This window comes from Heterocephalus glaber, unplaced genomic scaffold, assembly GCF_053883595.1.
Source record: "Heterocephalus glaber isolate CG9 unplaced genomic scaffold, H.glaber_assembly_v1.0 deba00001479, whole genome shotgun sequence".
NCBI classification, from domain to species: Eukaryota; Metazoa; Chordata; class Mammalia; order Rodentia; family Bathyergidae; genus Heterocephalus; species Heterocephalus glaber.
Window position 1 is genome coordinate 13,549,324 of NW_028258316.1, and position 21,732 is coordinate 13,571,055.

At 47.2% G+C, this 21,732-nt stretch overlaps 1 protein-coding gene and 1 long non-coding RNA gene across 50 annotated transcripts in view; one reads left to right on the forward strand and one right to left on the reverse strand.

Annotated features, from left to right (window-relative positions):
- Window positions 1–554: 554 nt before the first annotated feature.
- On the reverse strand, window positions 555–2,173 carry LOC110350188 (uncharacterized). 2 transcript variants are annotated; one of them, XR_002396609.2, is made up of 3 exons: window positions 2,042–2,173; window positions 1,474–1,963; window positions 555–1,192 (listed from the first exon to the last, which is right to left on the reverse strand). It is a non-coding gene; the product is annotated as an uncharacterized LOC110350188 (long non-coding RNA). The 2 variants fall into 2 exon arrangements; XR_002396611.2 differs by lacking the exon at window positions 2,042–2,173 and having other exon boundaries at window positions 1,474–2,016.
- Window positions 2,174–2,200: 27 nt separating this feature from the next.
- The window catches only part of Ggta1 (glycoprotein alpha-galactosyltransferase 1 (inactive)), a 69,758-nt gene continuing 50,226 nt past the window's right edge, over window positions 2,201–21,732 (forward strand). For 18 of the 48 annotated variants that reach the window (XM_087183240.1, XM_087183239.1, XM_021262139.2 and 15 more), the window contains exons 1-2: window positions 2,232–2,328; window positions 3,207–3,404. The gene's annotated coding sequence lies outside the window, so the exon portion shown is untranslated. Of the gene's footprint in view, window positions 2,329–2,712; window positions 2,867–3,196; window positions 3,415–17,392; window positions 19,823–21,732 lie in introns of those variants that run through there. The other 30 variants (XM_087183245.1, XM_087183269.1, XM_087183243.1 and 27 more) reach the window with 11 other exon arrangements.

Sequence of the window (21,732 nt, forward strand, 5' to 3'; positions counted from 1 at the left end):
AGAAGGAAGTATTAAGGGGAAGGTCTTCTGACCCCAAGGCGTTTGACCATGCCTAGAGAAATGGCAAACAAAGTTATTTAATTTCCCTGTGCCTTTCCTTTTTCCCCTGGAGAAGGGGATATGATTCATATCCACCTGATAGGGCAGTCTGAGGATTAAATGAGTGTCATAAGTGTGAAGCACTTGGGGCTGTCTATCCAGGGGTCAAGGCTACTCAATATCCGCCCAGTCCACCTTTCTTCTGGAATTTCTCAGTCACCTGTCTGTGACACCGAGAGCTTAAAAGTAACTTCTTATCTTTCTTTCACCTCTCCCACATATTAGTCATCTTACTCCAATTTTGCGCAAGAGACAAATGAGTCTTAGAAGAGCAGAATGACTGTTTTAAGGCCTTGAAGCCAGAACTCCTGACCCCTAAACCACTGTTTGACCTAGGATATAATTTTCAAGGTATGTTACAGCTCAGAAATTCAGTCAGTGGAACTGCTAGTTTGACTGCGAGAACCAAATGCTTCCGTTCGAAAGGAAAAAGAAAATGGTAACAGACTCAAAAGTGTTGGCTCACATTATTTTTATTTTGTTTTTACTGAAAGTCTAAATCTAAAATTACACATGAGTTTCTCATGCTCTTAGCTTATCAAGCAATCATAAAACTAAAATAAATCTTCAGTGTGAACACAAACAGAACCATAAAATCAATTTTATCGGGCATAACAGTAGTAGAGTGATGTCTGAGGTTGTCATCTTTTGATCACCACAAGCCATCATTTGTGCTACTACCACATTCATTCTCATTGTTTTCCTTTTTTAAAAAAATTATAATCCAGTTTGGTGGACTAGAAATTTTAACAACACATTCTCAATGCAGTAATGGGAAGGAGGAAATAATGCACGAAGTGGAACATCACTCCTTGCGTATTTACTGTGGTGCTCACTGCTAAGGAACTATTGCATGTGTGCTCACAAAAGATAATAATGGCACAGTTTATCCTCTAGCAAAGGGCCCTTTGTGTTGACTGCTGCGAGCTCCTCCTCGTTCCTGAGTGGCAGGGTGGGGCTGATGATTCATTGCCCCACCGCTTCACTTCCCGAGATCACCAGGAAATGTCACTCTCTTGAGTTCTGTATCATCACCTGGCTGCTCTGTAGGTTCTGTGGGTCCTTCTAGGATTCAATCGGACCTCTGATCCTTCTGCATTAGTATGAGACAATGAACATTATTGTACTTCCTGTCAACGCTCCGTGTCATTTTCCTAATGACAAATTACAGTTCCAATGTATTCAATTCTTTAAGAAGCTAATTTCTTAGTTTATGAAAACGATATCCAGCAGCAAATGATCCTGGCAAAACAAATCTTTATCGTTTCATTTCCACCAGTAAAATGAAGCTCTATGAGCCTAAAGGTTGCCAATGTCCTTACCAGTGTGGGACAAACCAAATGAGGGCAGTCCCATGTGCTCTCATCAACTTACCAGAAGTGAATCGCTGTCACGCTGGGCACAGAAGTACAAACTCTGAAATAGATTTTAAAAATTTTCTTTTTTGGTTCCGTTCTAAATAAGTCGAGAAGAGAATGCCAGGGGCTGTGTGAAGTCCTTGTTTGAGAACTTTTAGGCTCCAAGACCACTGAGCGCCGGTGAGCAGCCTCTCACTTCCAGAGCTCAAGGCTGGAGGGAAAGAATCCCAGCAAGATAGAGGGTTCTGTCACTGTCAGTATCTGCGCTCCTCCCTCCTGGGAAGCAAACGCGGCAGCCAGCCGATGATATCAGACCTCCCAGGCTCGGGGATCCCCCTGCCTTTGGCTGTGGCCAGGGTGACTGACCTCCATGCTCCCATGGCCGCCCCAGCCTCTCCTCTGCCACCACTCCCATCACGTGCAGGCCTGAGGGAAGGCAAAAGAGGCCCAGCCACTCTCACCAGGGATTTTATTTTCTTTTTGGCTGGTTTCAGGCTTTCTTCTGCCTGAGTGAAAAATGGAAGAAACATCAATCACCTTCTCCCCACCACCCAGACACGCGAGCGCGCGCAGCACTCCCGCACCCGCGCGGCCGGTCTCCCTGCGGTGGCGGTCGGGGCGGGGACGGGCTTGGCACCCACAGCCCCGGGCCAAGCGGGCCCGGAGGCGCCTCCCGCCGTGTCCAGAGCGCGCCGCTCCCTCGCGCCGCTGCCCGCTGCGCGGAGGAGGTGTCCGGCTGGCCGCGGTCCCACCGGGGAGGGCAGGCGCACCCCGCCCCTGCACGCCCAGCGCGGGTTCCCGAGGGAGCGGCGCTGCGCGGCGACTGTGCCACGGTCAGCGCAGCCCAGGGCGCCCGGGTTCTGCGGATCAGGTGGGTCCCGGAGGCCGGGCGCGGGAGGCAGGCGCTGGGCGGAGGGGCCCCGAGGGTGGCGCGGGGGCCTGGGGGTGAGCAGGCCATTGCTCCGGCGCTGCCCTGTGTCTGCCCTGCCCGTGTCCCTGCTTTTGTTCTGGCCGTGTTTCCTCTGCTCTCAGATCTGACCCAGTCTCTGTCCCCATCCTGTGTCGCGCCTCTGTCCAGCCTTCCAGACTGGGGCCTGCGGGACTGGGGGTTCAAGTGTCCCCTACCACACGGCGCTTGCAGGGTAGGGGTGGGGAGAACAGGGGCTCTCGGCGGGTACAGCAAGACAGAGTAAGTCTTGAAAGGCAGGAGGGGTCCATGCAGGCTGTGGGGCAGGGCTCTCTGGCAGACAACAGGATGCCAAGCGGGCGGGTCTGGGAATGGAGAGCTGGAGGTGGGGTACGCAGTGAGGGCAGGGGAGAGAGAGCCACAGAGACAGGCAGAGAGACAGAGATCTCAGGGAGCTCTCGGAGCTGAGCACCACGCCAACACCCAGCGGGGAAAGTTTCAGGTACTGTAACTCCCGCAGCCCAAGTGCATGCTGTTACTTGGGGAGGTGGGAGGCGAAACGGTCCCTTCAACTCTTCAAGCCCCCTCATTCCCATTCAGGAGACCCCTCCGCGTTTGAAAATGTCAGGGAAATAGCTAAGGAGAAAGATTGCACAAACTTTTGAAAAACATCCAAGTAACAGTAAAGGGGGAAAAAAATGTCAGCGCAACAGAGAGAGGAAACGGCCACTTGAGATTCCCCGATTTTCTCTCTGGTTGTGGGCGGGGGAAGGAGGGGCCGAAGATAACAGCGCGCTCCTCCCCCCCAGGAAGGAACTGAGACCCAGGCGGCTCTTTTCCAGGCTTTACTTGCTGTTTGCACGCCTTCTGCCTCTGGAGCCCGCCTTCATTTACCTGGTAATACGGAGGTGTGTTTCTCACCAGCAGATGCAGGGTGGAGCCCTGGCCTAGCCACTTCCCACTGGGAGATATTTTTTCCGGAAGATCCTCAGGTTCCTGGCTTGAGAAATAAGAATACTGCTGGAGACCTCGCCGTTTGAGTAAGCAAATGTAAAGTGCTTTGGCAGTGGCCAGGGCCTGGGGTGGTAGTGGTGTAAAGGTTATGGTTAACCTCTTTGCTTTCTGACTACACTGTGTACTTTCTACCCTCTTTTGAGTTATTTCTGGGTATTTCTTGCCTCCCCTACCAGATGGGGGAGGGATGCAGGTCCAAGTTATCTCTGTTACAAGTAACAGATGTTCAATGACTGACTAAGGCAGGACTGAAAGTATCCCTGAGGATTTCCTGTTCCCAGAGATTTCAAACCATGTCCCAGGAGGCCTAGTATCCTGGCTCAAGTCCTACCTGGCAGGGGAAGAGCACTTAGAGGGCAAGGCTCTGGCCCCTCCAAGCTTATTTCAGACAGAATCAGTTTAGTTCTACATTTATCTCTTTCTTGTCTTGGGAACCCCCAGAGAACGCTCTTCATAGTTCTCCTATCCGGTCTGATCCTGTTGTTTTTAGTGGAATGGCTGAGGTTGGGAGGTGTGCAAAGCAATTAGGGTAAGACCTTCTAGTGGCCAGGAACCTGTCTCCAGAGTAAGTGGCTGGGAGTGACCTTTCCCTGGTCAGGGTGGCTCTGTGTGGCTCTCTACCTGTTAGCAGGCACCTAGACGCTAACTACAGAGCCGAGGATGCCTTCTTACTTCTGAGCCTCTAGTGGGACTTGCTAAGTGTAATTTGGTCTCACAGGTTTCCCAGAGGAAGGGGGTGGACTGGGTCTCACTAACCCATTTCACAGCTGAGGAAGCAAAGGTTCAGAGAGCCCAAGTACCTGGCTCATGGCACTCAGCTATAAATTGCAGCTAGGATTTGAATGCATTTGTGTCTGTCTCCTCGGCTTGTGCTCTTTCCATTTCAGCATCTGTCATCAGGCTAATAACAGACGTCATTGAGATGAGGTGGGGGAGTGGCTGAAAGGGGATGGATGAATTAAGTGGGGGGGGCTGGGCATTTATACAGGTGCTTTTGTAATAGAAGTATTATTTTATTTGAAATGAATGTGCTTTCTGCCCCATATTTTCAGTTTTAGTGTTTATTTTATAGATGCTTAAAATTATTTTTTTCCATTTTTTTCATTAAAGTATAATTTACATACATTAAAATCCACAAATCTTAAATATTCGTTTGGGTCAATGTGATTTATCAGTTGTTGATTCCTGGGTTACTGGCCCCCCTAAAATGAGACATGAAATATTTGCTTCACTCTAGAAAATTAACATTTCAAATTAATTTGCCTTCTACCATACCCCCACCCCCACCCCCGCCGGCAACCATTTTCTGATTTTATCATCCACTGAATAATATTTGCCAGTGATTGGACTTCACATACATAGAATCACACTATATGTACTCTTTTATGTCTGGCTTATTTCAGTCAACTTAATTTTTTGAGATTTGTCTATGTTGTGCATATGAGTCATTTGTTCCTTGCTGCAGAGTCATAGTCCATTGCATGGATATACAATCCTCTTATCTCCTCTTCTCTTAATGAATATTTGGATTATTTCCAATTTGGGGCTATTATGTGAACATTCTTGTCCAAGTCTTTTGAGAACATTCACTTTCCTGCAGGAGTGAAATTGCTGGACCACCAGATGTACCATTTCACATTCCCTCCCAAAGCTATGAGTGAGAACTAGGATTGTTCCACACCTTGATGGTATTTGGTGTTGCTGGTCTTTTTGACTGTAGTCATTTTAGTGAGTGGTTGGTGGTATCTCACTGTGATTTTGATATTCTATTTTTTATGATTGAATTTTGGCTTTTGGAAAAGACAGTAATGAACAGGGGCAAATCTATGAAACGAGATGGTGGTGTGGACCAGGTTTTCCAATTTTAGGGAAGGGACCAAATGGTAGTTAGACTTGTGACCTTAGTAACAGGAATTTCTAGGCTCAGAAGTGGTCTCTATATGTCAGCTGGGATTTACAGACTTGGTACTTGTATTCCAAATTCAAGAATGTTTGTGGGTGTACATATGTTTTTTTTTTTTCTGATAACAGGAATCGAACTCGGGTCCTTGAGCTTTTGGAGCAGGCAGCAGAACCACTGAGCTAAATCCCTGGCCCTACATATGATTTTAATAGCTTCCATCTTATGTCCAATTTGGGGCTCCCTGCTCACATGTTTAACTGCCCAGTGGGTATTTCTGCCTGGATGTCTCAAAACAGTACAAACTCACAAGTCCAGACAGACTTCATTGTCTTGTGGTGGCTTTCAGTCAAGTGTCGCTGGATAAATGATGGTGTCACTGAGAGGAGAAGGGAGGAGGAATGTTGGGGTGGGAGAGACAATGAGTTGAGTTCACTGCTAAGTGGCACAGAGGAGTCTGTGGAAGTAAGGACTGGAAGTTGCATTGGGCAATCAGGAGGTTACTGAAAAATACCGAGAGCAGTTTGGGTAGAGTGGAAGACAAGCAAGCTAGATTGCCTGTATAGGTGAGAGTGAAGAAGTGGAGACTGAGCATAGTCATCTGTTTAAGTTTATTTGAAAAGGTTAGAAGAGACATTGAACTAAAGGGAGGTCTGGGCAACAGGATGAAGGGAGAGACTTTTAGGATGGAAAGACTAGTGAGGCATGTAGATTCAGGGAATGATTTGGTCCAGGGGAGGGAAGGGATGATGGATGGAACTAAGCACTAGGAGGAGCAGGAGGCAGCGGGGAGTTGTGACTGAAGTAAGGATGGCTGTCTCCACCTCAGAGGCCAATGAGTGAATGAAGATGAAATTCATCAACGAAAACATTCTGTGATTTGTCATTCATCACAACTCCTTTTAGCATAGCACGCATGGAGCAGCACAATCAGTACTTCTCATCTCATGTATTAGTCACTTTTCTTGTTGCTCAGATAAAAACACCTGACACCCACAACTTAGAGGAGGAGAGGTTTATTTTGGGTCATAGTTTGCAGAAATTTCAGTACATAGTCCACTCACTGTAATGCAGGATGGCGTGGCAGAGGTGCACGATGGAGAAGAGAAGGGAGAAGTGGTGGAAGGAGATATGCTCTTCCAGAATACGGCCCCAGTGACTTACCTCCTTTGGCCATCTCCACCTCTCAACATCACATTTAGATTCGTAAACTCATTGGTAGACTAATCCACTGATGTTTATCACATCTCCATGATCCAGTAACCTCCCCAAAGCCCTATCTATGAATGTGTGAGACTTTGGAGGGGACATCTAGATATAAATCATAGCATATATAGTATGCATCAGCTAGCTTTCACTGCAGTCATACTGTGTTCCAAACAACAACCTCAAGCTGAGGTTTTGAGGCATCTATTTATTGTTCATACAAGATGTTAGCTGCAGGGAAGTTGTGGTGCAAGGTTTTGGGGCTCAGCTCTAGATTCCAGACAGACAGAACCTTTGCTGCAAAGGTGTTATAATTTATGTCTAGCCTCATACAGTCATGCAATCATGCTTTTTCAGAGGTGGCTGAGTCTAGAGTGTATGATGTTGAGGTTAAGAGTGTGTGGTTACTAAATCAGTCCACTGTTTGGTTTGACACCACCTTAATCCTAGTAGCCTAGATAAAGTATAAAAGGGGCAGAAAGAAGCTGCTAAGGTCTCTTGTTTGCTTTGCTGCCTTCTTCCCACCATGAACTGTTTCTTTTCTGCAATGCCTGTCTGCCTTGCCTCTCTGCCTTGGAGCCAGCCAACTATGGACTGAAACCTCTACAAACTGTGAGCTAAATAAACCTTTCCCCCCTTAACTTTGGGTTTCGGGTATTTTGTCTCAGCAATGAGAGAAAAAATGACTAAGACAGAGGGTCTTCTCACTGTAGGATCCAGGCTGAGGGAGCTGCTTCTGCTATATGCTGTTCTCATACTGAAATATGGAGCAAGAAAGAGGTGACATAATGTCTCTTACAGCCTCTACCCTGTGCTCATTGTCATTTCCACCCATTTACCAGCCAATCACCATGCCCAGAGTCAACTTTATAAACATACATGTGTATATATATGTATAAACATACATAAAGATCTGTACTTTGCTTATTGGCACTAAATGAACATTTGGGAACAATAATCCACTTGACCATCTATGTTTGTCAATGCAGTATGTCCCCTTATCTGTGGGGAATACATTCTAAGACCCTAGGACATACCTGAAACCTCAGATAGTAGCAAACTATGGATATACACTATGTACCATGACTATTTAGTGACTGAGAGTGGGTAGCATATACAGTGGGAATACACTGGAAAAAGGGATGTTTCATGTACTAGGCTGGACAGAGTAGGATGGCATGAGATTTCATCAATTGTAGTATGCAGAATGGTGCATAATTATAAACTTACAACTTGTTTTTTCTGGAATTTTCCATTTGATGTTTTCATTCTGTGGCTAATCATGAATAACTAAAACTTCAGAACTCAAAATCGCAGATGAGGGGCTACTACCATCACTCCCTGATACAGATCTGCACCTTTCTCTGTGTCTCCAACTTAGTTGCTGTCACATAGCCCACTCTCCAGAGCAGCTGCTCAAACATGGCAGCATCTTTTTGATCTCTCTTTGCACATTTGTTCCCTCCATCTGAGAGTCTTCCCCTATTCTTTCCCCTGTGTTAGTCAGCTTTCTGTTACTGTGATTAAAAAACAAAACAAAACAAGAGAATCAATTTTAAAAGAAGAAAAATTTATTTTGGCTCATGGTCTCAGAGGTTTCAGTCCATGGTTGTTGGACCCTGTTGCTTTGGGTCTTGTTGGTACAGTACGTTATGGTGGGAACACATGGCAGGGGAAGCCTGTTGACCTCCTGATATCCAGGAAGCAAAGAGAGAAGAGAAAGGCCCAGGGTCCCAGTGTCTCCTCTAAGGGCCTGCTACCAATGGCCTAGCTTTCTCCACCATACCCCACATCCTAAAGGTTCCACCACCTCCCAGTAGCACCAGGGATGGGGACCAGACCTTTGGGGGACATTTATCCAGACCACAGCACTTCTCCCCCACCATCAAATCAGTAGCCTGGATTGTTTTCTCCTTTGTCTCTATGAACAGTCCTTTTAATCACACCCCCACACTCCCCCTGAGTTCAAGTGCAAGCCCTTCAGGCTGACCCTTCACTGTGACCTCCTCATCGCTGCTCCACTCTCTCCTCCAACATATTATGTCACTGCAGGCCAACATCTTCTTGCCAGACACCGCACTGGCATGTTTTGATCTTTCTAAGGCTCCCCACTGCCTTCAGGACAAAGCACATACTCCTTTGGGAGATAGCTAAGGTCCTGCAACAGCTGCACTTTGAATTTTCCCTTGCCTTATCACTCTGGCCCTTAAGACCTCTGCTCCAGCCCCAGGGAATTACTGAAATTCTCTCCTGGCTTAATACCTCTGGACTTTTCCCCCTGCTGCTCCTTCTGCTTGGAATGCTCTTTCTACTCCTCCCCAAATCCACCTGCAAGCTCCTACTCACCCTTCAAACCCCAGCTTCATCATTATCCTCACTGTGAAGCCAATCTCTTCATCCTGCCCACCATGGATTAGGCATCTCTTCCTTCCCCACCAGCACCCCAGTCACCCTGCAGTACATGGTGCAGCTGCATTTCTGCCACACATCATTACAGTATTTCTTACTTCCTCAGCTATGAGCTGCTGGAACCAGAGAGTACACTATCCACGTGACCACAGAGCACTTTGCTTGACACACTCCAGTTCACTGTGGCCTCAGAGTTTGCATCCTTGGTGGCTGTCTGACCTGGAGCAGTCACCTCATTGCTCTGCTGGCATGCAAAGTTCCACTGATGGGAGTGTTACCTTTGCTCCTGAGAGACATTGGTTGGGGTCATTTGGGAAGTCCAAGAAGGATGTAGATTTGGTCCACGGATTGCAAGCAAAGACGTCACCACTGAGAATACTTAGCCTAGAATTCTTTCTGAAAGTCTTTACAGCCCCCAAAAGAGGAAATAAAATTAGTTGTCTACATCTCCAGATAAAGAGCCAATCTGCTCAGCTTCTCAAACTCAGTGTGGAGGCTGCAGACCTCACTGATGTGCAGTCCAGGCCGTGGGAGTTTTCTAGTGGGATGTGTGGCAGGGGTGGAGATCCAGTGCCTTGTGTTCTATGCATGTGTCCTGGGGGGACCCACACAAACATCCATGAGGGACTCTGGTGATAGGCAGGGGCTTCCTGTGGTTCCTGTCAGAGCCATGTGCAGTTGTGGATGCAGGAAAAAGCATGGAGCTGCCTCTTGGAGCCAGGCCCAGCTCAGAGAGTCAGTGAGCTGAGCTGGAAAAGGGGCATCAAGAGCAAGTGAGTCTGGGAAGCTGAAGGAGGAGAGGGCTGCTGGGAAGATGTGGTTAGGAGGGTCAAGTGGTATAGAGAGGCTGGGTAAAGAGAAGGGGCTCTAGAAAAGATCAGCTGACTGTGGGTTGACGGCAAGACCCTCGGAAAACAGAAAAATAATTACCGAATGATCGTGGCTAGTGTTGTCTAACCTGGTCAGCAGTTTGAGAAGTGAGATCATATATATGGTCATCTCATCTGGGCCTCATAAAAATCCTGTGTGGTCAGCACAGCAGTAATTATTTACCCCATTTTACACATGGAGAAATGGAGGCTTAGAGTTTTAAGGTCATGCTAGTCAGCTTTCTGATGCTGTGATAAACACCTGACAAACACTTTAAAAAGAGGGAAGGTTTACTTTGGCACATGGTTTCAGAAGGTTTAGTCCATGGTTGTCTGATTCCATTGCCTTTAGGCTTGTGGTGAGTCAGGAGTATCCATGGCAGGTTGTGCATGGTGGAGGAACGCTGCTCACCTCATGGCATCCAGGAAGCAGGCAGGGGGGTTGGTGGGGAGCCCTGGAGCGGAAGGGGCCAGGTACCAGATATAGTCCCCAAGGTCACACCCCCAAGATTCATTCCCTTCAATTGGCCCCATTTCCTTTTTCCATCACCTCCCAACAGTGCCACCAAATTATGAACTCATCAGTGGATTGAGTTGAATTAACTGATGAAGTTAGAGCCCTCCTGATCCAATCACCTTCCAAAAGCCCCACCTCTGAACACATGAGCCTTGGGCAGGGTTTGGATTGGGCATCTTATATCCAAACCATAGCAAAAGTTTTGGCCAAAGCCTCATAGGAATGAAGTAGCAGAACTGAGGCATAAAAGCCAGATTCTGACTCCAGACTATGTGGCTTGGCTCCATGAAGGTGGAGCGATGCTGGAGGCAACTGCAGTGACCTTTGCTGGGCCCCAGGTGGAAGTCATCCAGAGAGAAAGCTGTAGTTGGATGAGGCTGGAAGGAGAGTTGGGTTCAGGGAATTAGTTCTTACTGAGAGTGTTCATTTCATCTCAGGTTGGGTGCTCTTGCCATTGGTAGCTTTGCTGTAAATGCTGTGGACTGGGCTCTCCTGTGGGGTGGGACACTGAATAGAGCTCTGGGCTGAATGTGAGGTGGCCACATCCCACCCAGGGTTGTGCTGCCAGCTGTGGGTTCTATGGAAGCTTCAGTTTCTCTATCAGCTAATACCACCAGGCACAATTCTAGCAAATTTTTCTCTGAGCAACACCTGCAGTTAAACAAAAAACAGTAAAAAGAAGCCCAAATCCCTAAGAAATGGATTCTTAAGCCAAAATCCACAAGGAAGAAGTAGCTGTTATCTCTGGAAGGATCCCAAGGTTTGAGGCATCTTTTTTTTTGGTACTGGGGATTGAATTCAAGACCTTGCACTTGCGAGGCAGGAGGTGGTACCACTGAGCTAAATCCCCAGCCCAGTTTTGAGGCATCTTGACCTGTTTCTGAAGACTCAAGCTGTGAATCGTTCTTTGAGCTGCCATCATTCTGTTCCCTCATTTATTAACTCATCCAGGATTTACTGATACCTGATTACCAGGTAGATCCAGTCCCTGTTTGTGTGGAAGCTAAGAGTTAGTTAGGTGAACAGTCACCAGAAAGAAGTGCAGGGTATGCGGACTAGGTCTGATCCATTGTGGGGTGGTGGCCAGGGAAGGCTTCCAAGGGACATGTTCTTTACATTGAAGGGGAACAGGAAAGAGTGTTCCCAGGGGAGGCAGAGGCAGTGAGAACCATCCTGCTGACCCTTCAACTGTTCCAAAACCCGGAGGTCCTGGTGGCTGGAGGACACAGAGGAACACAGGATAGGGAGCAAGCTCTGGGAAAGGGGATGGCTGCCCAGAGCAGTGACTCTGGAGTTGGCAGGGTCAAGAGGGAGCAGCTGCCTGCCTTCTTCCTGCCCTGGATGGGGTGTGGGGGGGTCTTCCAGAAGCCAGGCAGTTGTCCCCGGGAGGAACTTGCCTGGAATCTGTGGGGAAAGCCAAGACACTTCCAACATTAGGGGCAGGGCTTCTTTTCAGGGGAATGAGGCTCCCTGAGATCAGGAACAGGGTCTGGTTTGCTAGTGGCTGTCTATAGATTGGTATCTTGTGTAGCAAACTATTTTTGTATGTTAGCTAGAGCAAAGGAAGGGAGAATTGATATTTCTAAGTACAAATTTAATCAAGTGTTTTAGAATTGATTTCTGTGGCCACATGAAAATTCAACATGGGAACCATGAGATGACTGTTTGGGTTGACATACTGAGTAGCGCAGGAGAAGGTGTAACGGTCAGAGGTTATGGTTGTAAGTAACAGAAGGAGATTGAGGCAAAAAAAGGTATGCCTTGTGTATTAAGTCATTCTTCTGATGCTGGAAAAAAATACCTTACATACACACTTTAAAGGAGGAGAGGTTTAATTTGGCTTATGGTTTCAGAGGTTTCAGTCCCTGGTCAGCTGGTTCTAAGGCAGAAACACCAGAGGTGGAAGGGCCTGGTGGAGAAAGCTGCTCATCTTACAGCAGCTAGGAAGCTGAGTGAGAGGAGAAGAGCTAGAAAGGAAAGGGCGGAGTCTGCATATCCCCTTCAAGGCCACACCCCCAGTGGCTTGCTTCATGGAATTAGGCCCCACCTCCTAATAAGCCTATTCAGCTAATAAATTTATGAATGTATTAACCCATTGATGAGGTTAGTGCCCTCATGAACTAATCAACTTCTGAAAGCCCTATCTCTGAACACATCAGACTTTCAAGGATGTTTTACACTTTGAGACTATTTTTTGTTGCCCATAGCACTGTTGGGAGGGCTAGAAAATCAAGATAGCCAGAGCCATCGAGGCTGGGCACTACACACAGTTAAGGTCTTATGTAAGAGCTAATTCTAGCTCGTACTGCCACCAGGAGCACTGTGACTATTTCCCCAATGTCTGCTTTTGTGACACTTCCTCAGGGTACAAAGCTGCTACCTGGCCAAGGCTCAGGTCCCTCTGCTGTATTCCAGGGACAAATGGTTGGACAGAGCATTTGTCTTGTTTTCCTCTGGTGGTGGATGGAGGGTTCCTTACACAAACTGGGCAACTACTAAGTCCACCAGTGCCACCAGGGATGGGGACTTTCTAGGGCTGCAGAATTCTGCAGGTCTAAGGAGGGTCACAGGGCCACCCTGAGGGAGGGAATAAATCTTCTGGGGGAGCTTCTACAAGGACAGCCGGGCCCCAGCCAAGACTGTACCACTGAGCCTCAGCACCCTCATCTGTGAAATTGGCTGTTGGGGATTTTAGACATAACTATCAAGTGGTTGGTACAAGGTAGCCAGTAAGTGGCAAGTGCCATTATCATGATTGGTGCCAGAAGTAATACTAACTGTGGTCAGCAGTTATCAGCATAGTTATTATCCTCAAAGGAAGGAAACCCAGTAGGCAAATCTAGAGATTTCAGAGGCAGCCACACACCTTTATACAAAGGGATTCTCTGCTGGGCTCCTTTAAATTTTTGCCTCCCCAGGATACTTAAACACAGGCTTGAATTTACCAAAAAGAAAGGAACAAATGAACGAGGGAGGCCCCAATCTTACATACCTTTGATACACACCATGGAAGGCAGTGTTCCGCCAGGTCCACTTTGCCATTTCACACTTACTTCCTCAGTACAGAAGCCTCACAGGACTGGGGACCCCTTCACATTTCCACAGGAGAGTTCAGCAGTCCCACCTTCCCCTCTCACTGGAAAGATGTAGCCCCCGCAGATCCAGAAGGCCTGACCTCGGTTGTTGTGCTTGCAGATGTCTGGTGATCAGCTCTTTGAAACACGAATGCTTTGACAAGTGACACTTGCCAATTTCCATAGTGTAAATATTCCCACCACAGCCACTTTCCTGTTGCTGCTTAGGGAGTTGGGAAAAAATGTGTAGTATCTTTGTTTTGTTTTTTTTCTCGGTACCGGGGATCGAACTCAGGACCTTGTGCTTACGAGGCAGGCGTGGTGTCACTGAGCTAAATCCTGGCTGTAGTATCTTTGTTGTATAGTATTTTCCACTCTGCCTAGATCTGAGAGATACAATAACCCCAAGAGGATAAAATGTAATAAAATGATTAGAAAGCAATGAGTTTTTATTATCCTTGTTCTTGATTCATTTATCTATAAATTTATCTACTTGAATTTTTTAATAATGACTGTGTTTGACAACTGGCTTGCCAAATACCTGAAAGTTTAACTATCAGATCATTGTACATTGTATACATGGGTCAAAATATCACACTGTACTTCATGAATATGTACAATTACCATATACCAGTTACAAAATTTTAAAAAAATTAACAGTTGGCTTATGCAAGCCAGTATGATCTAAATCTGGAACACTACCAGCTTGGAGGATCCCAAAGACAAGCTGGCACAGGGGGCCATTCCTGAGCAGCGCCTCCACTCACTTTGCCAACATATCAACATTTTTTTATTTGCCTTTTAGCCTTTTTTTTTTTTGGATACTAGTGGTTGTTTCCTTTATTCATTAATTTATTGCTATACGGAATCCCTAGTGCTCAGAACAGCACTGGCCAGCACATAGCAGGCCCACAACAAACATGGATTGGTTGATTGAATAAACAGGAGGCCTGCTAGGATTCACAGCCTGCCTCTATTATAAGGCGCATCTTTCCTCGAGCCTCTGTCTCTTCCTCTGTAAAAGATAAGGGTCTGAACAGAGACCTCTGAGGTTCCTATTGGGTAAGAAAGTTTCTGTACCTGATGAAGACATCCCTTTGCCACAGCCTGGCCAAACAGAGATCTGCATCTGAGTATCTCCAGGAGTGGGAGCTGGGCACTGCTTCTTAAGTTTGTCAGTTTTATGCTTTTAGTCTGTGGGCAGTTTCTTAACATTGCGTTCAAAACAGCTTCCCTTGAATGTCCCTGGACAGTCCCAGCCGGGCCTTCTGGTCTATGTGAAGAGAGAGTCAGCCCTTTTCTCTGGGCCAGCAGATATTTCGAGGCCCTTTGCCTTTGCTACTGGGTGAGATGTCCCAGGGGCAGGCAGCGCAGTCCACTGGGTAAGTGGTCCCAGCAAGGGGGGACCCATGGTTCCATCCTGAAGGCAGAGCACACTGTGAAGTGGAGCAGCCCCGGGGTTGTAGAACATGATCTTTCTTCTCATTTGCATTCTTTTTTTATATTGCAGTATAGCCCCATACTTTTATTTCTAATACTCTGAGGACTGGTGTTTTGGGAAAATACTGTAAAAATGACCCTCAGTTTCTGTGCCTCCTCATGGAGAAAGGAACAGCATCTGTCTGTAGACCACATTTTGAGAACCACTGTGCTGGGTGACATCGTCAGTAGGCTTTAGCCTCTTTCCCCTGGGGCCCTGGACAAGAAGATACAGATGCTCCTTAACTTACAAGAGGGTTACATCTCAATAAGCCCATCCTAAGTTAAAAACATCACGAGTTAAAAATGCATTGAATATACCTAACCAACTGAACATGCTAACTTAGCAGCACAGTGCACTACAAGTGTTCCTGGTGATTGTGGCACTGTCGCTGCCAGGAATCATGGAAGAGTATCTTGCCATGTATTACTAGCCCAGGAAATGGTCAAAGTTCATAGCATGGTTTCTAAGGGATGCATATTTCTTTTTGCACCATGTAAAGAAACCCTAACCCTCACCATCATAAGCCAAGGAGCATCTTTTTTGAGCATCTGTACTCTGCAGGTAAGAACACAGAGGTCTGGGCAGGGTGCTGGGAAGGGTCCCACGAACTCCCTTTGACCACTCACTCCCCTACCTCACAGGTGAGACACAGCAGCTCACTGAATGGAGACATCCACCCATTGGCCATTCTTCTGGGAGCTGGGATGACTGAGTCCAGCTTCCTCTTGTTCCCATGAGGCTCAGGACAGAGGCAGGAGCAGAAATAAACCCAAAACCCACATCTTCTGCAGCTCCTGCTCGCTCTGCTCTCCAGGGCAAATTGGGATAGGGCCTGGGACACTCCCTCTGCCACTAAATTTGGGTTCAGCTGGAGGCCTTCTCTAGTGCCCAGCAACCTGGGGCAGTAGCCAGTCCCCAAATCCTTCTGCGCTGTGGCAACATCATAGAATTTCTGGCCTTTCCTCCTCTTTCCTTCTCCTGCTGTGCTTGGCTCAACCTGATGTTTAGCTTGGCTTTCTCTTAGTGGTTGGTCGGAGACATGGTCTGTGGGGTCCTTTTTACAGATGAGCAAACTGGGACGAGGAAGTGAGCCAAGAATCTGATTAAACAAATAATAAAAGCAATAATAGCTCACACGTACTGGACATTTTTCCCTCTCTCCAGCCACTGTGTGAGTTGCTTTTAGGAGTCCTTCCTCTTCATCATACAGAAACCCAGATGGTAGAAATCGTTATTGTTCCAGTTGTACAAATGGGGAAACTGAGGCCCGGGGAAGTTAAGCAATGTCGCCAGGTCACATGGGAAGGGAGGGATTGGGGACCGAGACACAAGCAATGAGATGGTGCCCTTCATACAGGAACAGCTCTGCTTGCAAAAAGAAAACTTTCACATCAGCAGGGAAGGGTGGAGGCTTCCCAAGGTCACACTGGGCCAGACTGGAGCCCGAAGTCCTGACCCAGTACCCCGAGACTGCTAATCTGCCCATTCCATGTCATGGTGTCTCCTATGAATGACAGCATGGGGACACCCAAGTAGAGGTGGGCAGCGTCCTCCTCCCATACGGTGTAAGATGTGTCCTTGGGAGGCCTGGGGTCTGGGCTTTATCTGGAAAGCTCAGAAACTCTTTGTTCCCCCCTCAGCCTGACCATGCCTCAGAGCCACAAGCTGCTCAAGTCACATTTCCTGTTTGTGTTCTGCTGCCCAAGTGGAGCTGTAGATGAAGGGCCAGGGGAGGGTGGAGCCTTCTTTACCAGAATTACAAAGGTCTGGGGTGGAAAGAGACTAGCCTATTGGGTCTAGGGGCTGGGATTTAGCTCAGTGGTTCTGTCACCTGTCTTGCATATTGGGTCTACACCGTTGTTTTCTGGATGGAGAAACAGAGGTCCAGAGACTGTCGAACCTGTCTCAGTTCACACAGCATGCCAGAATCACAAATTCTACTACAGTTTTGCTTTAAAAAAAAATTGAGGTTATAAAGTCAGTGTGGGGAGCTGGCAGAAAACTACAGTGTTCTCCAGTTTCAGTGATGAGAATCTGAGGCTGGGGGTGGGGTGGATGTGGGTGGGGAGGGGAGGGAATTTTCTTAAGATCACACAGGTGGCCCCTGACAGAACCCTGAGAACCCATTTTCTTTTTCTTTTTATCCTTCAAAACTTTTATTAGTATCTCTCATGGAAATTCAAGACAGGAACATTTGTGTTTCTTTTGGTGCTGGGGATCAAACTCAGGACCTTGTGCTTGCGAGGCAGGTGCAGCACCACTGAGCTAAATCCCCAGCCCATTTTCAGATCAGCATTCAACAAATACCACTGGAGATCCTCCGTCTGCCAGCTGTTGACTAAAGAGGGCCCTTTGGCTAGTGTGGGGGTGCACAACCATCAAATAATCAGGCAGCCTACCCGGGAGAGCTCCCCTGCTGAAAGCTGAGGAGTAAGGGAAGGGGGTGTGGGGAGGGGGAGGCTGGGGGTCGGTTCATTACCCCCCTTTTTATTAGGGGTAGTGTAGCGAAGTCTGGCTAGTGTAGTGTCTCGGAGACTCTGCTCCCTGTTTTGTTTTTATCTTTTCAAGTTAAGTGGGGGGAGGGGGAATCAACTACCTTAACAAAGAGGTCCGTGGCAGGGCTGGAATAGGAAACCTGCAAAATGGCTATGTCCTCACTGTGACTTTGAACGAGAGTTAACAACATCCTTGAACCCCCACATCTTCATCTGTGTAGCAGCCTGCATTCCTACCCTGACGTCTTGCCCTGACCTCTGAAGGGCATGAGGCCCAGTGTGCTGAACTGGACCTGGGTATGAGGGTGGGCGGCAGGGCTCCTCTCCTTGAGCCAGCTCTGAGGGTGTGTCTTCACCCCTCACTTTGCTGTAAGCCAGTAGCCTGCCAGCAAGAGCTGACTACATTTCGGCAAACTCCCCTCCCCTGCTCTCCCCAAGAAGGAATATGACACCCTGTATTTTACAGTAATATGACACTTTACACATGTGACAACGCTTAGCCTTTGCAGCAACCCTGCCATAGGGACCACCTTCTCACTGGCTAAGAGACACTGGGGCTCCGGTGGACACTGCCTAAGGACAGGGTCACATAGTCAGTGGAATGGGCGGGACTTGAGTTTTGCCAGCTCCTCAAACCCTTGCTGAAGCTAAATCTGCTGTCTGCCCAGGAGCCAGGAAAAGTGGATCCCTGTGGCCAGGCACGAGGGCACCCTGGCAGGCAGAGATGTTGGCTGCTCTTCAATCCAATATTCATTAAATATTTGTTCAACACTTATCTGGCATGGAAGGTGTTGGAAGAAACAAGTTTGCAATGAATTTAAATGGCAGGCTCCTCTGGATTCTGAATTCCACCCTGCACAACAGCACTTTGCGTAAGCAGAAGGGCCCTAAATTCACTGACAAAGTCACTTTCCCAGCTGCAGCGAGTTAACGTCCTGGACAAACACTAGCCATTGCCCGCTTTCCTGTACTTCTCTTTTTTTCTTTGGTTTGCGGTTGAACTTTTCCAAGCCAGACAGTTTCTGGGGAGGCTCATTAGAAGATTTATTCTGGTTCTGTTTTAATTTGAAATTTATTTAAATAATGATGAGAACAACTTGTCTTAGACCACTCTGCCTGTCTTATTTATTTATTTATTTACTTTTGACTGAGAAGCTTGGACTATAAATAGTTGGCATCCTTGAACCTGGCACCTTTTATTAATTAAGTACCGAAAGCATGGTTGTACTTATATAAAAGCAACAGTGCATTTTTGGAGAGTGTCTGCGAAGCACCAGCTTTATTTAATTAAATAATGTTTTGTCTGCTTACAATAATGTATATTCTCATTGTAGGAACTCAAAGATGCAGAGAGGTAGAAAGAATAAACTGATCATTCCTCCCCAATCTCCTTGCATAGATTTTACGACTATGTCCATGTAAACATAGTTATGTTTTTAACTAGCGGTAAAATATACATAACATCAAATTTGCCATTTTAATCCTTCAGTGTACAACTCAGCAGCATTAAGTATAGTCACAACATTGCTTATCCACCAACACCGTCTATTTCTAGAATTTTCCCATCATCTCAAAGAAAAACGCCATACCCATTAAGCGATTATTTCCTATCCCCCTTTCCCCCAGTACTTGGTACCTAATGTTCTCCTTTCTGATTTTGTCAATTTGACTACTCTACCCACTTCATATAGGCGAAATCGTACAGCACGATAATTTCAAGGTTGATCTGTGTTGTAGCATGTACCACAACTTCCTTCTTTTATAAGGCTGAACAACATTCCATTGTGTGTATACATCACGTTGTGTTTATCTATTTATCCATGGACATTTGAGTTGGTTTTCTCTTTTTAGCTTCTGTGAATAATACTGATTAAACATGGGTACATAAACATCTCCAAGTCCCTGCTTTCAATTCTTTTGAGTATATAACTAGAAGTAGGATTATTGGATTTTATGATACTTCTATAATTTTTTGAGGAGCTCCCATATTTGTCCAGTATTTTTGATATATCAAGTCGATATTTGAAATCTCTATATAATTTAATATCTGACGTTCTCATTTAATTTCTCACTTGATTGACTGTTCTTCAAAATTGTTGTGCAGTAATGTTGCATAATATTCCACTGCACTGCTAGCTCACATTTCCCCTGCTCTCCTCACTGATTTTTAAACCAGAGGTTGTACATTGTGGGAATAAAATAAATAAGTCGCTCCTGACAAATTACCACACACTATATACATATTTGCTGGAGAAATGCAATCAAAGATAGGTTGCTTCCTTTAAGGAGTTCTTTCCATTTCTTCTCAGAAATTGTTGGAGATTATCCAATTCGGTGGCTTTAAAAGTTCTTTTTAGCTGAGTGCCATGTTGCATGACTGTAATGCCAACTACTTCGGAGGCTGAGGCAGGAGGATTGCAAGTTTTTGAGCTCAGCCTGGGCAACTCAGGGAGAACCTGAGTCTTTCTTTGTGCCATGGAGCATAATCAAGGTGAGTAGTGAGTCACCCTGGCTCCTTGAAAGAGGAGCACATCCCCCACTAACCCCAAAGAGCAAACATTTGCTGGATGTGGTAACGCCCACCTGTAATCCCAGCTACTTGGGAGACTGAAGCAGGAGTGCAGTCTGAGAAAGTTAGCAAGATCTTGTCACAAAATAAAATTTAAAAAGGGTTGAAGATGTAACACAGCAGTGAGCACTTGCTCCATGGCACGAAGAAAGAGAGCCCTGGAAGGTCTGATGAGCAGTTAAGTGCTTAGGCCCTCTGCCTTGTTATTGCCACATGGTCCTATCTGACCAGCCCCAAGGGGGCCAGGAAATGAAATCCCATCATGCAGGTGGACAGCTAGAAATACCTGGTCAAACAGCACTAAAAAGTAGCTCGGTTGAATCAGGCATGATGGCACATACCTGTAATTGTGGTACTCTGGGAGGCTGAGGCAGGAGGATCACAAGTTCAAGGCCAGGCTGGGCAATTTAGGGACTTAGTAAAACCCATTTAAAAAAAAAAAAAAAAAAGCCCTGGGTTCAATCTGCAGTAATGCAAAAAAACACAAATTTCCCAGGTTGGTGGTTCTCTTTCGTGCCTAACTTGCTGATGTCAGCTCAGCCAGCAGGGGCACAGGCCTGGGTCCCACACACAGAGCAGCCTGTGGGCTTTCCATTGTGAGCACTAGGAAACCGCACCCACAGAACAAAAACCCCAAAGCCGACTCTCAGCTACGAGGGAGTGCCAAGCAGAGGAACCAGAAGGTGCTCGTGGCTTCTGGCATCTCCGGGAAATAAAAGGCAGAGACCCAGTGAAGAAAGAAGTAGAGCAGATGGTACCTGCTAAGAACTCCTGGCTCCTTGAGGGGGTTCTAGGCCCTTGGGAGGAGGCAGGGTGTGCTTCGAAGGGCTGGCCAGCCTGGTCTCTGTCCTGTGAGTGAGGCTGTCCTAGGTGTCCTTGCTGTCTGTGGGCTGTTTTACCATTGCTTGAGTGCAGGTGTGCTTTCTGGATGTAATGTGTCACTCACCCTCGGTCCACGTCTCACTGTTCCCAGGGATGTCCTCTACCCTCACCAGGAAGCCCCCCGTGGCTTCCCAGGGCCATCCAGGAGCAGTGGGGGGAAGGAAAGACAGCGATATGGCAACTCTGGCAGGGGCTCTAGGGCCATCTTCGGCAGGGATGAGGAAGCTCAGGACAAGATGCCTGGCAACAGCCCCCAGCCCCTTCCCTGAGCTCAGCCATTTCCTTTGCTGTGGTCAAGAGGCACTTTGGCTCCGAGAGACGTTGGACACCAGGGTTCTCATCCCACCCAGCTTTCTCACTTTGTTGCTAAGCAGCCCTGGAAAAGTCATTTCCCTTTCTTGGTGCCTTCGTTTCCTCATCTGTAAAATGGTGCAGCCCAGAAGATGGGCATATGCTGGAGAGGAGAATGACCCCAGATAGTGGCATATGAGATGCCACTCAGAGTCCTCCAGAAGCCCAAAGAGCTTAGAGTGAAGGGTGTCCGGATGTGGTGGTGATGTCACAGGCACTCGCCTTCATTGAAGAACATGTTTGGTAACACGATGGTAGGATTCCAGGCCCAGCTTTCCTGTAGATGGGGAGCCCACGAGACAGAAGCCATATCACTGCAGACCCAGCAGCCCAAATAGTACCTGGCATGCAGCAGCTGCTAATATTGATGCTAAATAAATATGTATCTAGTGAATGACCAAGTGAACATAACTTCCTCTGACTTTGGATCGATAGCTGGAGGACTCCTTATGGAGGATGAGAAGGTTGGGAAGAGTCCTTGACTAAAGCCAGCTTCCAGTCCCAGCTGAGTGGGCTTAGGGAAGTCATCAGCCCCTTGTTGTCAACTGCCCTCCTTGCACGGTGCAGAGAGCAGCAGGCCCTGTCTCACTGGCTATGCA